This window comes from Ptychodera flava, chromosome 5, assembly GCF_041260155.1.
Source record: "Ptychodera flava strain L36383 chromosome 5, AS_Pfla_20210202, whole genome shotgun sequence".
NCBI lineage: Eukaryota > Metazoa > Hemichordata > Enteropneusta > Ptychoderidae > Ptychodera > Ptychodera flava.
The window spans coordinates 4,800,362-4,815,459 of NC_091932.1; the positions used below are offsets into that span (position 1 = coordinate 4,800,362).

Below are 15,098 nucleotides of genomic sequence, written 5' to 3' on the forward strand. Positions count from 1 at the left end.
ATAACACTTGGAAGCCTAGCGGCGAAGACTGTCCGAATATTTAATATTCGCCAGGCTTATTGTGTTGTTTCTTAAAACTAGAAACGTCGGCATGTCAACAACGTAACAGAAATTACTTGATATCAGCACTGTTGATGGAAATTCTCACTTCGCTATGATCGTGGTTGCATTGGCGCCATGGTAAGAGTCTCCCGCCAAAGAGAATAAACATATACAATGCCAGAAAGATTGAAAATACTTCTATGACAGTGAATATCATTAAATATGGATGCCTTGTAACACACAGTCCCTTTGGGATTCAGATTTCAATTACATGTAGTATTTGTATCATCCATTGTGAACGTAATTGGATATTTGAATTCGAAATATAATCTCACTATTTGTTAGAGAATATTTATTTTTCATGTTTATTTAAGTGATTAAAAGGCAGGACACAATATGCTTTCACAACATTACGTCGAGATCGTTCTGAGAGGCCGACATATTTACTTCTTTTGTCATTCTAATCATAAATAACGTACTATTACTTTTTGTTGATCACATTTTATTACATGAAAACTATCTAGTTTTAATTTGTCTGAGTTTTTTACGCAATACGGTACGACGCAAAAGAATACTAATTGTAAAGTGAAGTCTCGTTAAGGCATTTTAATGTTGGATTTATTTAAAGCATTAACTTCTACATGAGATATTGTCGACTGACTCAAAAATTTTAGGAAAAGCATAGTTTACAGTGATTGATGATCGGCTTTACGATAACAGCCAGATTTGTTTTCTGGTCTATATCTCTATTTGTGAAAACACAAGAATATAATCTCCATCGAAGCCGCAGTTCTCATCAATCCTGTCTCTGGTATTAGTTTTTTTTAGCTTTTACTACCTGTATGTGATGTCATTCTTTTGTTTCCCTTGAAAGTTAAATCAAGTGAACCGTATTTTGAAATTACGTCGATAAACAACCCATGCCTTTGATAGAGACGATTACATTTTTAAATATAGGAACAAAAATTACTCCTACTCTAAAATGTCCATTTTCTACACTTTAAGTACTTCTGCGGCTGCCATGACTGTTATTTAATATAATTATTTGTCATAAAGAGGGAAAAAACAATAGCATTTGAAGCAATATGACATGTAAGAAGCTGCAGTTATAAGAGTATGCTAATACAGTCTGGCTCCATTTGCCTTCATTTGTTTTCACAAATTATCAATACGAATGTTGTTTTTTTTCAGAAAGCTGAGAAGCGTATTCTTGTCTGGGCCAATCTTTCAATGCCTTTTTGTCCATATATTATTGAGTTTGAGTTTTGATAATTCTCGGTAGGTATTCTATAATTTAGCACCTAAATGACTTATTTTGATTGACCTGTAGATGTATACATTTTTTGTAAACTAAATTCGTGCCAGGTGTTTCTACAAGTATCACAGTAAGTATTTGAAACTCTGAAATACACTGTCAGAGAGTGTAATACGCCGTGGTAGAGTCAATCAAACACAACACGAATAATTTCAAATTTGTGCATACTGCTTAATCTGAACATCCCCGCCATTTATATCTTATTATATCATACCTTTATATTGATGGCGCAAAGAGAACGATCTGATTGGTCGGGACGCGAAAACAACCGTGATATATTAGTGATATACCATGGCTGGCGTACGTGCGAGCTCTCAGCTTGAGCACAAATGCGTTTTTGACGTTCCACGCCAGAATTTCAATTTACTGTTATGATATAATAGCAATAAATCATACCAAGCGATGGTATACCACTCAATTCTGACCAGTTCACTTCATAAATGCAGGAGCGATTGCGAATGCATATATGTCCGACTCGTGAACTGGTCAAAATCTCGTGGTATACCGTCGCTGGGTGTGCTATGCCTTCTGTTTCAAAGTTACGTGTCAATAACCTCGACAGACACAACAAATAACAGAGGCACAGATGGCGCAGTTCTATCGGTCATTTACATTAAAAGTTTCAGTGTAGTATATGGTTGAGTCATGCCAGGTACGCACCAACTAAGAAAACTCAAAAGACATGATGTTATTAAATATAATCACAATGATCGCTGATTCTCTTTGTGATTGCCTAACCTGCAAGCGTGAGTGTATTGTACTCATATTAGCTATCAACTAATGTCGCAGTTTTAATTTCTTGTAGCGACTGGGTAAATTTAAATTAAAAAATCCATGGCCAGGACAAGATAATTTTGGGAGCATACACATTGACAGTATCCTTAAACTGCTGATTTTGGTGGTATTTCTGCAGTTATACTGAAATGTAAATGGCAGTGATCCACTCACGAGCTAAAGCTATCAAAGTAAGAAAGAATGCGCCGTACCTTACAGGTGTTTATTCAATGAAAACATCCATACCGTAATTTAACCAACATCAATCTAAATACACGCTAAACAAAACAGTTCACAGCATTTCGGATCTTGTTGATGCGTAACATAATAGAATGATTGCACTTTTCTTTCAAAGAATTCGTCAACATTGTACATATGGCAGCTGCATGGTTTGCATGTAATCGCAACGCAACAATAGTGTTCAGCTTTGGGCATTTTAAACTGACTTTTTACGAAGCCTGAAACGAAATACTCAATTTGTTTTGCCACCGTGACAAGAGCATCACTTATTGGAGAGCCTAATGTAATCACCAAAATTTCCCGGGGGGGGGGGGATGTGGCTGTCTGTTAGTAAATGGGGGTAATCCATTATGTAAAATGTAACCCTCCCCTTATTCCAAATTGTAAAACATGACCCTCCCCTACTCAGTATTTCTCTGAATGCAACAAACTTGTAAAATCATTATTTGCTGTATAAGATTCAAACCTAGCACACACACAACACAAGCACTGTACGGTGTTGCAGATTTCGGGCTACATACATCAAGGTGCTAAAATTTGTGTACTTCATATAGAGAAATTTTAAAATCTTTGACATTTATTTTATTATAGCATTGGCATTATTTATTTGTTAATTTGAAAATAGCTTTTGAGGGTAGAGATATTTTCAGAATTTTTTTGTTTTTTGTTTTGCATTACGGCTCCTGGCCGTATAGCCTACAGCCAAATATTTAGTTTGTGATATACACTTACATATCAATAAAATATGGTAAAAAACAAATGTTTATGAATAGAATAAGATGCAACACACCAGGCATGATTTCTGTAAAATAAGTGAAACTGACACTCACTGTGCTATATCTGTATACAGGACAGATATGTTTACTCTGTCATTAAAATGATATTAATAACATAAGAAGGCGTGCCATTTGTTACAGAAATAACGGACGACGCGCTGATCATTAACGTTTATTTATGGGCAAGGGCGAGAGGACAGCCCAAAATTAACTGGCGAGGTTTGTCGAGCCCGTTAATTTTGGCTTTCCTCTCGCCCGCACCCATAAATGAACGTTAATGGTCAGCGCGGAGTCTGTTCTTTCCATTATATTATCAACGACCCCCCCTCAAAACCTCAACATTTACGAAAATTTCACGTGCGAACGACAACGGGGCACCAGAACTTTCAGTGAGTAATGCGCGCGCCGCAAAAATATTGCTAATCCGGAGATGTTTGTGAAAAAAGTGTCTAAACTTGGCCCACAAGTGCTTCATTTTATTTTGTGATTGATTATGACCTTTGTGCAAATCACAATTTTCATTTTAGCTGTAAAGTTACTATGTTTAGGATATTATTCATATTCACGGGCATGTAAATAAACAATTACTGTGTATTTGTAGACAGTCGCGTGGTTCAGCTCGACCAATTAAAATGCGATGGACAGGGCACGGTAATATAATCTTTGTTATTGTTTTGTCATAGTGAACACATTGCTGTGTTAAACTGATCGGATGTATTGTATTTACTGCAGGACGTAGAAAATTTTACTTCAATTATTTCATTTCTTTTAGGCATTTTACAGCTCTTCTATAAAAGGACAGATGAAGTGATGAAAACAATTTGAAAACGAAGTTAAATTGAATTTTATGAAACAAACTTCTCTGCATAAATATACATCATTTTCGCCGGCTATTGATAATGATCATTGCATTGATGTGCATCATTTCTCAAAAATGTAACCGACACATTCAGAATTTTTTTTATCTCAAAATTAGCAAATGTAAAATATGTCATTCCTCGAGACAAGTTACCAAAAATGCAAAATGTAGCTTTTCCAGAATGACAAGCTAGATAAATATGGTCTACCTCAAATTCTTCTTGTGCGCCGCCTCACAATCTGAAAGGGGAGGGATTATAAATAATAGGGGGGGGGGGAGACAATACCAGAGCCAAAATTTCTAAAAATTACACCGAAGCAGTTTCAAATGAAAGTCAAACAAAACTGTTTAAATTTGGAAACAAAGTATGAATTCCATGTTAAAATCAAAACAATATATATATATATATATATATATATATATATATATATATATATTATAATATATATATATATATATATATATATATATATATATATATATAATTAATTAACTTTTTTTCCCTGGTAGTCCGATTGGGCTACCATTTTCTGAAGTTGGTAGCCCAGCGACAAGGTCTGGTAGCCCCTGCATGAATGAAGAGGTTTCTTTTTGTAAAGGATATTTTTATTTATATGTAGACAATGAACGATTTATTTTGCATGATTCTATCCAGGAAGTGACACTGCATGAAAAGCCAATAATACTTACTGTATTTGCATGGATCATTGCCTGTATTTTAGCTGAAGAGTGCATATACAGATGAATACAGTCAATAATCCATTGCTTGTATTCAGCAAGCCTGTATTCACGTGGATTCATGTGAATTCACGTGTATTATTCAATAATACAGTCGACTCATTAATGTGAATTTATCTGTATTATTGCGTTTTCATGCAGTGTGAATTTTCTAGTCATTTGACATCAATACTTGCAGATCAGTATACCATGTGCAGTGGACAACGGTGACGCCACAAAGTTTCACGAATTATTCACACATACGCAGAGCTTATATGCAAATTTTGATGTTCGCAGTGACAACGACTTTTCTTGAACTTTTAAGTAACTTTAAGTAGAGCAGTCTCTGTATTGTGAAACTTTCTATATTTAGATTACGAAGTTTCCAGTAGCAACTTTGAAGTGAGAAGAGACAGTGTTTGCCATTATTTTATGAAAAATAACAAATCTCACACGATAGCTTTTTAGGCTATTGCTTCCTTGAATAACGTAATAAAGGTACCTTTCTAGACTGTAGGGAGCTATTAAGGGTTTGTGTACAGAATTAAATTATTCAAGCATTTCTACAGCAAGGCTGTAGGAAGGGGATCAAGGCAGCTTCTTTAACTGTATGATGAGAGATAGTTCTTCGGCTCTGGTCGTATGGAAAGACAAGAAACTGAATTTACCAACGATTTGAAAATTTAAGAACTAAGAATCTAGTCTATACAAGGATTTATATTTATCTTTCTTGCACTCTACAAAGATGGAGGTACAAGCGAGACTACTGTATTTTCTGGTTGGCAGTTTCACTTTTTGTTGTTGTTTTGCTCATTTTAACACTTCCTTTGTTGTGTTTCGCACCTCCTGCACCCTTTTGTTCTCCTGTGTACATACCTTTTTACAGTGAATAATTATGTGGGTACGTTTGTTTTGGGCCACAGTCCTGTGATTCAGTTTTTACATGGAGCACTGTCACTCTTCCGCAACGTGCATGGGGATACAAGCAAGATGGTCTTGTTATGTAGGTCATTTCCCCCCCACACTCATCATGACCTGAGTTCAATTAGTCTAGAACATTCCAAGGTCACTGCCCTCAATGACCTCACAACCTTGAATTCAATTAGTCATGTTTGGAATGTTCTGGAAAGTTGATTAGTTGTGTAAGGGAGATAATTTTAGAACAGTAATTAGCATGTCAATAAAAGTTCTAGATTGTTCTTATATGCCTTTATAAAAGGGACGTGCTCAGCTTCCAGTCAGACTTTTGGGATCGTGTCTCTTGTGTGTTACTAAACTCCAGCAGTAGTCATTCTCAAGACTTTTCAAGACCTTCACTGCCAACGCTGGATTTATACTGTGGACTTTGTGCAGCTTCAAGCCTGCAAGGACTGTTCATTCATCCAACTGACTGTTACAACTCTGAGACTGGAGCTTTGCCGTCCCAGCTGAGATAAGTAGTCTGTACACTTTTAAAGCTTGTACTCTATCCCTGACTTAGCAATTAGTTTTATTTTTGTAATAAATTTTGTTTAAACGTTAACTGCTGAGTTCACCCTTTTGTTCGTTTTCTCTGCACGTAACAAATTGGGGGCTCGTCCGGGAGACGAATATTTTGAGCCGTTTGACAACATTTTGCCTACCTTTTCAAAACTACTTTACACTGTGAACTCAGCGAAATTTAATCATGGCGGAATTCAAGCCAGACGAATTTATGGATGACCTTGATCAGGACACATTTAATTCCCTCAGAAAAGACAACCTCATAGCACTGGCAAATTTCCTAATGTAGAAGTCAAAAGATCTATGCGCAAGCGAGAGATACAGTTCAAGATTGCAAAACATTTAGTTAATTCAGGCCATTTTGGGGAGTCTGCCCTAAAAGATTATGAACCTGAGTCTTCCTTTGAACTCAGAAAATTAGAGTTAGAAATACAGGCAGATTTGGCACGTGAAAAGTTAGCAATGGAAGAAAGACAGAAAGAAAAAGAATTACAAATGAAAGAAAAAGAATTGCAAATGAAAGAAAAAGAAAGGCAGGAAAGATTAGAAATGGAAGAAAGACAGAGAGAAAAAGAATTGCGATTAGAAGAACAGCGATTGCAGGTAGAAATAAAACGTTTAGAGCTTGGACAGTCAGGAAATTCTTCCCTTCAGACAAGTTTGACATCACTAAGCATTTCAGGTTAGTTCCCCCTTTCCAAGAAAAGGATGTTGATAAATATTTCCTTCATTTTGAGAAAATTGCTCAGAGTCTGAACTGGCCTAAGGAGTCCTGGTCTATGCTTTTGCAGAGTGCTTTGGTGGGTAAAGCCAGAGAAATTTACATTCAGTTGTCAGTAGAGCAGGCTTCAAATTATGATTCTGTGAAGGAATTAATTCTCAAGGGCTATGAGTTGGTGCCTGAAGCTTACCGTCAGAAATTTAGGGATTGTGAGAAGGTGAAGGATCAAACTTATGTTGAATTTGCTCGAACAAAAGAACAACTGTTTGATCGTTGGTGTTCTTCTGAAAAGGTCAGTCAGAATTATGACAAATTACGACAGCTCGTTTTGATTGAGGAATTTAAAAGGTGCATCCGGAGTGACATTAAGACATTTCTCAATGAACAAAAGGCAGATACATAAAAGGTTGCTGTACGTTTGGCTGATAATTATTCATTGAACCATAAATCTTCATTTGTCAGCAAACCATCCCAGTCCTTTTCCTACAGAAACAATGCAGGTAAATTTAACTCCTCCTTTTCGTCCAAGAATTTTTCAAAGGACAGTAGAAAATCAAATGACAACAGTTCACAGAGTTCAAGTAACACTCCCACATCATCAGATCCCAAGTCTCAATCTCCTTCTGACAAACAGTTCGGTACACTTTCTTGTAATTATTGTAAGAAAGACGGCCATTTAATGTCAGAGTGTTTCAAATTGAAAAGAAAACGTGAAGGTCAAAGTGGTCAAAGTGGATCTAAGCCCACCGGCTTTATTTCTTCATCAACTCAATTAGAGTCTAATAATGTGTGTAACACATTTTCTGAGGTTAAATCCCTCTCAACCCCAATTAATGAGGTCAAGGTCAATTCTTCTCAAGATAGCATTATGGGTATTTTCGAACCATTTATTCATGATGGTTTTATATCACTTTCTAGTGATTTCTTCTTCCGCTACCCTGTCAAAATTTTAAGAGATACCGGGGCTTCCCAGTCTCTTTTGTTGGCAGATACCCTGCCGTTTTCTGAAAAGTCATTTTCAGGTTCTAAAGTTCTTATTAAGGGGGTAGATTGCAATGACTTCATTCCTGTTCCTCTCCATAATGTCTATTTGTCTTCGGACTTTGTTTCTGGACCTGTGACTTTAGGTATTAGGCCTTTTTTGCCTTTTGAAGGGATTCACCTTCTTCTTGGAAACGACCTTGCTGGGGACAAGGTCATTACTAATCCACTTGTGACTGATAATCCTAGTTTAGATCAAAATCCAGAGCCAATAGAGGAAGACATTCCCGGCCTTTTCCCATCATGTGCCATTACTCGAGCCATGTCAAAAAAACTTCCGAGAATCAAAATACTCTCAAAAATAATGTCACAGATGTTGACTTAAATGACACCTTTCTCAGTCAGGTGTTTGACACGGATCATTCCGTTATCCCTCGTGGATTTGAAACTTCCAGTAAAACTTCTGCTGACCAAAGTCAGACATTTTCTAGATCAAATCTCATTGCAGAACAACACAAAGACCCAGATATTTTGTCTTTGTTTGACAGGGTAGATGATGAAGGTAAAACTTCAGATAGCTCTGTTTCCTATTATACAAAATCTGGTATTCTCATGCGTAAATGGAGACCTCCAGATGTTTTGGTTGATGACGACTGGGCTATAAAACATCAAATTGTGGTTCCAAAGCCCTATCGTGCTGAAATATTGCGCCTGGCCCATGAAACGCCCTGGGCTGGTCACTTAGGAGTCAGGAAAACTTATCATAAAATTCTCAGTCACTTTTATTGGCCTAATCTCAGGCAGGATGTAGCACATTTCTGTAAAACTTGTCACACATGTCAAATGGTAGGAAAGCCAAATCAGACCATTCCAAAGGCCCCTTTACAGCCAATTCCTGCATTTCAAGAACCATTTAGTAGGATACTAATAGACTGTGTTGGGCCCCTACCAAAAACAAGATCAGGAAATGAGTACATGCTGACAATAATGTGTACATCAACTCGGTTCCCCGAAGCCATACCACTGAGAAATATAAAGACAAAGACTATAGTGAGAGCTTTAGTCAAATTTTTCACTTTATTTGGCCTCCCTAAATGTGTCCAGTCCGATCAAGGCTCCAACTTTATGTCTGGTATTTTTCAACAAGTAATGGATCAGCTAGGCATTAAACAGTATAGGTCATCCGCCTATCATCCAGAAAGTCAGGGTGCTCTTGAGCGATTTCATCAAACTTTGAAAAACATGATTAGGACCTACTGTTTTGACACAGAGAAGCAGTGGGATGAAGGAATTCATTTTCTGCTCTTTGCTGTTAGAGAGTCAATTCAAGAGTCTCTTGGTTTTAGCCCATTTGAGCTTGTATTTGGACATACAGTCCGTGGCCCACTTAAGCTCGTTAAGAGAAATTCCTATCAGACGATGATGATTGTCTGAATATTTTGCAATATGTGTCAGATTTTCGTACGAAACTCTCTAAGCATGTGAATTAGCCAGAGAAAATCTTGAGTCATCTCAGCAGTCAATGAAAACCAAATATGATAAAAGCACCTCAAAACGGAAGTTTGAACCAGGTCAAAAGGTTCTTGTTCTACTTCCATTCCTGGCAAACCACTCCATGCTCGTTACTTTGGGCCATACCTAATTGATAAGAAATTGAGTGATTTAAATTACATCATAATAACACCTGACAGGCGAAAACAAAAACAGCTATGTCACATAAATATGCTTAAGCCATATTTGGATAGGGATAATCCTACTATAACTCAGCCTGTCAGTGCAGTCAGTTCAACCATTATGAAGATAGTGATACTGAAACTGACTTGAGTGAAAATACTCTAAACTCAAAGCTGGGCTCGGTCAAGCTTCAGAACTCAGAAATCCTGGAGAAGCTGGAGTCTACAAAGTTGGCACACCTCCAGCCAGAACAACAACAACAGGTGAAAGAACTGCTCCACGAATATAAACACCTGTTTCAAGATGTTCCAACGAGGACAAACGTCATCTATCACGACGTTGATGTTGGGGACAGTAAGCCTGTAAAACAACATCCATACAGACTGAATCCAACAAAAGCAAAATATCTCCAGGAAGAAGTCAAATACCTGCTGGACAATGACTTTATTGAACCCAGTAAAAGTAACTGGAGTTCGCCGTGCATACTTGTTCCCAAATCAGATCACAGTTATCGTATGTGCACAGACTTTAGGAAGGTCAACACTTTAACAAAGACAGACACTTTCCCAATCCCGAGGATTGATGACTGCATCGACCGAGTGGGAAAAGCCAAGTATGTGACGAAATTTGACCTACTGAAGGGATTTTGGCAAGTCCCTCTGACGGATCGTGCTCGTGAAATATCCGCCTTTGTTACACCAGACGGATTGTTCCAGTACAAGGTGATGCCATTCGAATGAAGAACTCTCCGGCAACGTTCCAACGGATGATCAACGACGTCATATCCGGGCTAGACGGGTGTGCAGCCTACGTTGACGACGTCATCCTGTATAGTGACACCTGGGAGGAACACATCAAGCTCATGCGGAAGTTCTTTGAGAGACTGAGCAAAGCAATGTTGACTGTCAACCTTGCCAAATCTGAGTTTGGTTGGGCAAGGGTAACTTACCTCGGACATACTGTAGGACAGGGTGAGGTAAAACCTGTTGATGCCAAAATCAGTGCCATTTCAAGTTTTCCCATACCAAACTGCAAACGACAACTGATGCGCTTTCTCGGTATGGCTGGTTACTACAGAAAATTCTGTCCAAATTTCTCCACAATTACTGAGCCTTTGACTAACTTACTTAAAAAGAAAGTAAAGTTTGTTTGGTCAGAGCAATGCCAACAGGCATTTGATACACTTAAAGCCATACTGCAAAGTGCCCCAGTGTTGTCTGCACCAGATTTCACTTTGCCATTCAAATTAGCTGTAGATGCTAGTGATACGGCTGCTGGTGCTGTTTTATTGCAAGAGGATAGTCATGGTATAGATCATCCTGTTTGCTATTTTTCACGCAAATTTAACAAATCCCAGAGAAACTACTCTACAATTGAAAAAGAGTGTTTTACTTTGATATTAGCTTTACAGCATTTTGAAGTTTATGTTACTTCTTCAAATCAGCCAATAGTGGTTTATATTGATCACAACCCTCTTGTTTTTCTGCAGAAATTCAAAGGCAAAAATCAGAGATTGCTAAGATGGAGTTTAATGTTACAGGAGTTTAATCTTGACATTAGACATATCAAAGGCAGAGACAATTTAATTGCAGACTGTCTCTCTCGTATTTAGAGTTTATTGTTGTTCACTTTCAAGAAATTTTACTTTAGAGTAAAACAAAATTTGAGTACTTAAATCCTTTTCAAGATTACATTTGTAAAAGAAAGATTTTTCTTTGAAAAATTTTCTTTTTTTTGAAGAGGGGGTGTGTTATGTAGGTCATTTCCCCCCCCACACTCATCATGACCTGAGTTCAATTAGTCTAGAACATTCTCAAGGTCACTACCCTCAATGACCTCACAACCTTGAATTCAATTAGTCATGTTTGGAATGTTCTGGAAAGTTGATTAGTTGTGTAAGGGAGATAATTTTAGAACAGTAATTAGCATGTCAATAAAAGTTCTAGATTGTTCTTATATGCCTTTATAAAAGGGACGTGCTCAGCTTCCAGTCAGACTTTTGGGATCGTGTCTCTTGTGTGTTACTAAACTCCAGCAGTAGTCATTCTCTAGACTTTTCAAGACCTTCACTGCCAACGCTGGATTTATACTGTGGACTTTGTGCAGCTTCAAGCCTGCAAGGACTGTTCATTCATCCAACTGACTGTTACAACTCTGAGACTGGAGCTTTGCCGTCCCAGCTGAGATAAGTAGTCTGTACACTTTTAAAGCTTGTACTCTATCCCTAACTTAGCAATTAGTTTTATTTTTGTAATAAATTTTGTTTAAACGTTAACTGCTGAGTTCACCCTTTTGTTCGTTTTCTCTGCACGTAACAGTCTTTACTTCTACTACAGTATCTGATGAAGGAGACTGCTAGTTTTCGAAAGCTGATACTATATACATATACCACTGATTGAATTTAGAAACACAATCTATTGCTGTGTTTACCATTGAAGATGGAAACGGCGGTTACTGTCTTGCAGTATACCGATACTGATAGTTGCAAAGGCGCCTGGTATATTCATGAAAGCAATAATACATTACATTTTGTGCAACAACTTCTCTAAGGCTCAATGTGTTCAAGTTGAATTGTGATAAATCAAAGACTTTTCCATCATCATACCGTATGGTTGGAATAGTGGAATCAAATGTAAGCATTCATTTGTCAAAATTGGTTAAATTGTGAATGATCAAGGGTGGAGGTGGGCTGAACCATCGTGGCGCAGTGGTAGAGTCCAAGCCTTTGGAACCGTAGTTACTAGAAGTCAGGCCGAATGAATAGAGTTCAATACCCGCACAGGCCCACCTTGTTGCAGAGACACTTGGCGCACCTCTACTTGTACGAGCTACCAAATTCAGAGCAAGGCGAAAACCAGGCCCGAATACGGCCCCGAATCTACAGAGCAGTCTGTAGACATTAATTTTTATTAAAATGGAGAGAGTGGTTTCCATTTTTTGGTATAGTGTATTTTTTTCTTTAAAAATATAACTTCAATAAAAACTTTTGCTTTTATTATTTTGAGGTAGTAAGTTCTAATATATACTTTGTTCTGCTTTCATGACCCATTATCATTATCACTTTGAACGTGTGATGGAAAAATATGTGTGCAAAAGTTGGAACAACCAGGAAAACTCTTTCCATGTAGGATATCCCTATCTAGGCTAGCTATTGATTAAGCAAGAAAGTACCGTTACTGTATTACTGACATCAAAGACATTTTTTTTCAAAAAAGCAACATTTGAAAATATGACCAAAATATATACCAACATGACAGTTGTGTAAATCAAAGTCTTGAAATGTAACAAATAAGTCTACTTCTATGACTTCAACAGGACTGTCTGTACATTAATTGCCGTGCCTGTTAACTGCACTAAAAGCGAGATGTGTGTAGAGTGAAAACATTTCATGATACAAGATATTAGGGCTACAGTTCAACCTGGAAAAAAGTCTCTGCGATAGTGTAGTCCAGGCATGCAGTGAAACAGAAAGTGTGACACGGTGATATATTCAATTACATCATATGCCATCATCAGTTCGTATAGAACTTGAAGATGAATTCCAACCTATGATCAGGTTGGCCCTGTTACCATGTCCTAATATCTATCCAACAGTAGTAACAAAAATGAATAAAGATAGAAACATCAAAGTAAGACTAAATCAAGCTTCATTAAACCAAGGTAAGCTTACTTGAAGTTGAGATCGATGCGGTCGTTGAAAGTAATGCTTGAGTCAAGGACGATGTTAAAATCCCTGATAAGTTAAGCGTCTAATTTTCGTTGTCATTTCTGTTTATTGCCCTCCCTGATCCCCTTCATTAATTTGTCCTTCCGATCACCGATGAGGGGCATATAGCCTTGACCAAATAACTCGATAGCACCTCTTATGATATGCTAACGAGATATTTGGTCAAGGCGATAAGCCCCCGCGTTAATGAAGGAGAACAGGAAGGATATAAACTGTTTTCTTTGAAATACTATGACGAGTTAGCGATGGTAAAGTAATAGGTACACACGTAGGCTTATATAATGAAAAAAGGTCAAATACACGACATTTATCGATCATATTCATGACTTCTAGACGAATAATGCCTGCAGTACCCTGTGGTCTATGTGAGTGTTTTGCTTACGCCGCTAGCGTACGTAAGGGAATCATACACAAGTAAACTTAGTGAACAGTTTGACTTTTGACCATATATTTTGATCATTTATGTAAGGGTATGGAGGTCGTACACTGTACTAGCTCCATGGGTAGCTACATATCTTACACCGCAAACTTGATAGACTTGGGATTGGTCCCATTGCATTTCTTAGATGTAAGTGTAACCTTTCTGAAATAACATAGTGCAACTAAATATTCTTGTTAAAAGTGTTTGCACTGTGACCAAAAGGTGATAAGCAATACTTAATGACTTCGCCTTCCTCGGTCAGTCTGCACACTTCAGCGTCCGACGGCGTGTAAAAGTTGACGTCATTTGTCAGCCGTCGCAAATGACGCTTTGATAGGGATTCAGGAACGATATCAATGACACGTATAGTGCAACATGTATAAAATAAAAGTAACATTAACGATCGTAATAAGTTGTTTCAAAATATTATTTTTACAAAATACTATTCACTGCGATATTTTTTCCATGGATGAACCTACTATACCAGTAGGATCATACTTAAGATTAAAACTTGCAGACCTGACATCAGAACAGTAACTGAACACTTTTGATTTTGATCAGGGTATGTCAAAAAACACAAGTCAACTTCTCATTTGCAATCAATTTCAAAACTGTATGATGATATTGTTGAAGCTTTGAAGGATGCTGGTTTGCAAAGCAATCCTTCTAATATCCAGTGTAATAATGGGGCTAAATCAATTCCAGGTTGGAATCAACATGTTTAAGATTATCATGCCATTGCTCGTGATGCTTTCCTGTTGTGGCGGGACTCTGGCAGTCCCAGACAAGGTCCTGTTTTTGATCTCACGAGAATATCACGTGCTAAGTTTAAGTATGTTTTTAAGATCTGTAAAAATAGTGCATCTCAAATGAGAGCTAACGCCTTAGCGGACAACCTCTGTAACAAAATTGACAAGCAGTTTTGGTGCGTTTTCAAAGTAAGAATAAGACACCTTTATCATCAACCATTGATGGCTGTAATGGGCAACATGACATCGCAAATTTGTGCGTGACCATTTTGCAAGTCTCTTTCCTCTGTCACCAACAACAGTAATGAGTGTTTTGTGAAAGATATTATTTCGATTCTTTATTCGATGAGGATATGATTGTCACTCAAACTGCCATTAGAAATTCCATTGCAAAATTGGCCAGTGTTAAATCTGCTGGTCCAGATGGCATTACAGCTGAGTATCTAAAGTTTGCGCATTGACGCCTGCATATTCTTCTCTCAGTGATGTTTACTGCATATTCATGGTTGTTTGCCATCTCGCATGATGGACACCACCTTGGTTCCACTTGTAAAGAATAAAAATGGTGATGTTACCAATTCTGGGAATTATCGCCCAATTGCCATTCCCACTGCCATTTC

At 37.6% G+C, this 15,098-nt stretch overlaps 1 protein-coding gene across 2 annotated transcripts in view; it reads left to right on the forward strand.

Annotated features, from left to right (window-relative positions):
• LOC139132807 (carbohydrate sulfotransferase 1-like) overlaps nt 1–15,098 on the forward strand; it is a 29,781-nt gene that overhangs the window by 5,143 nt on the left and 9,540 nt on the right. The window lies entirely within an intron of this gene.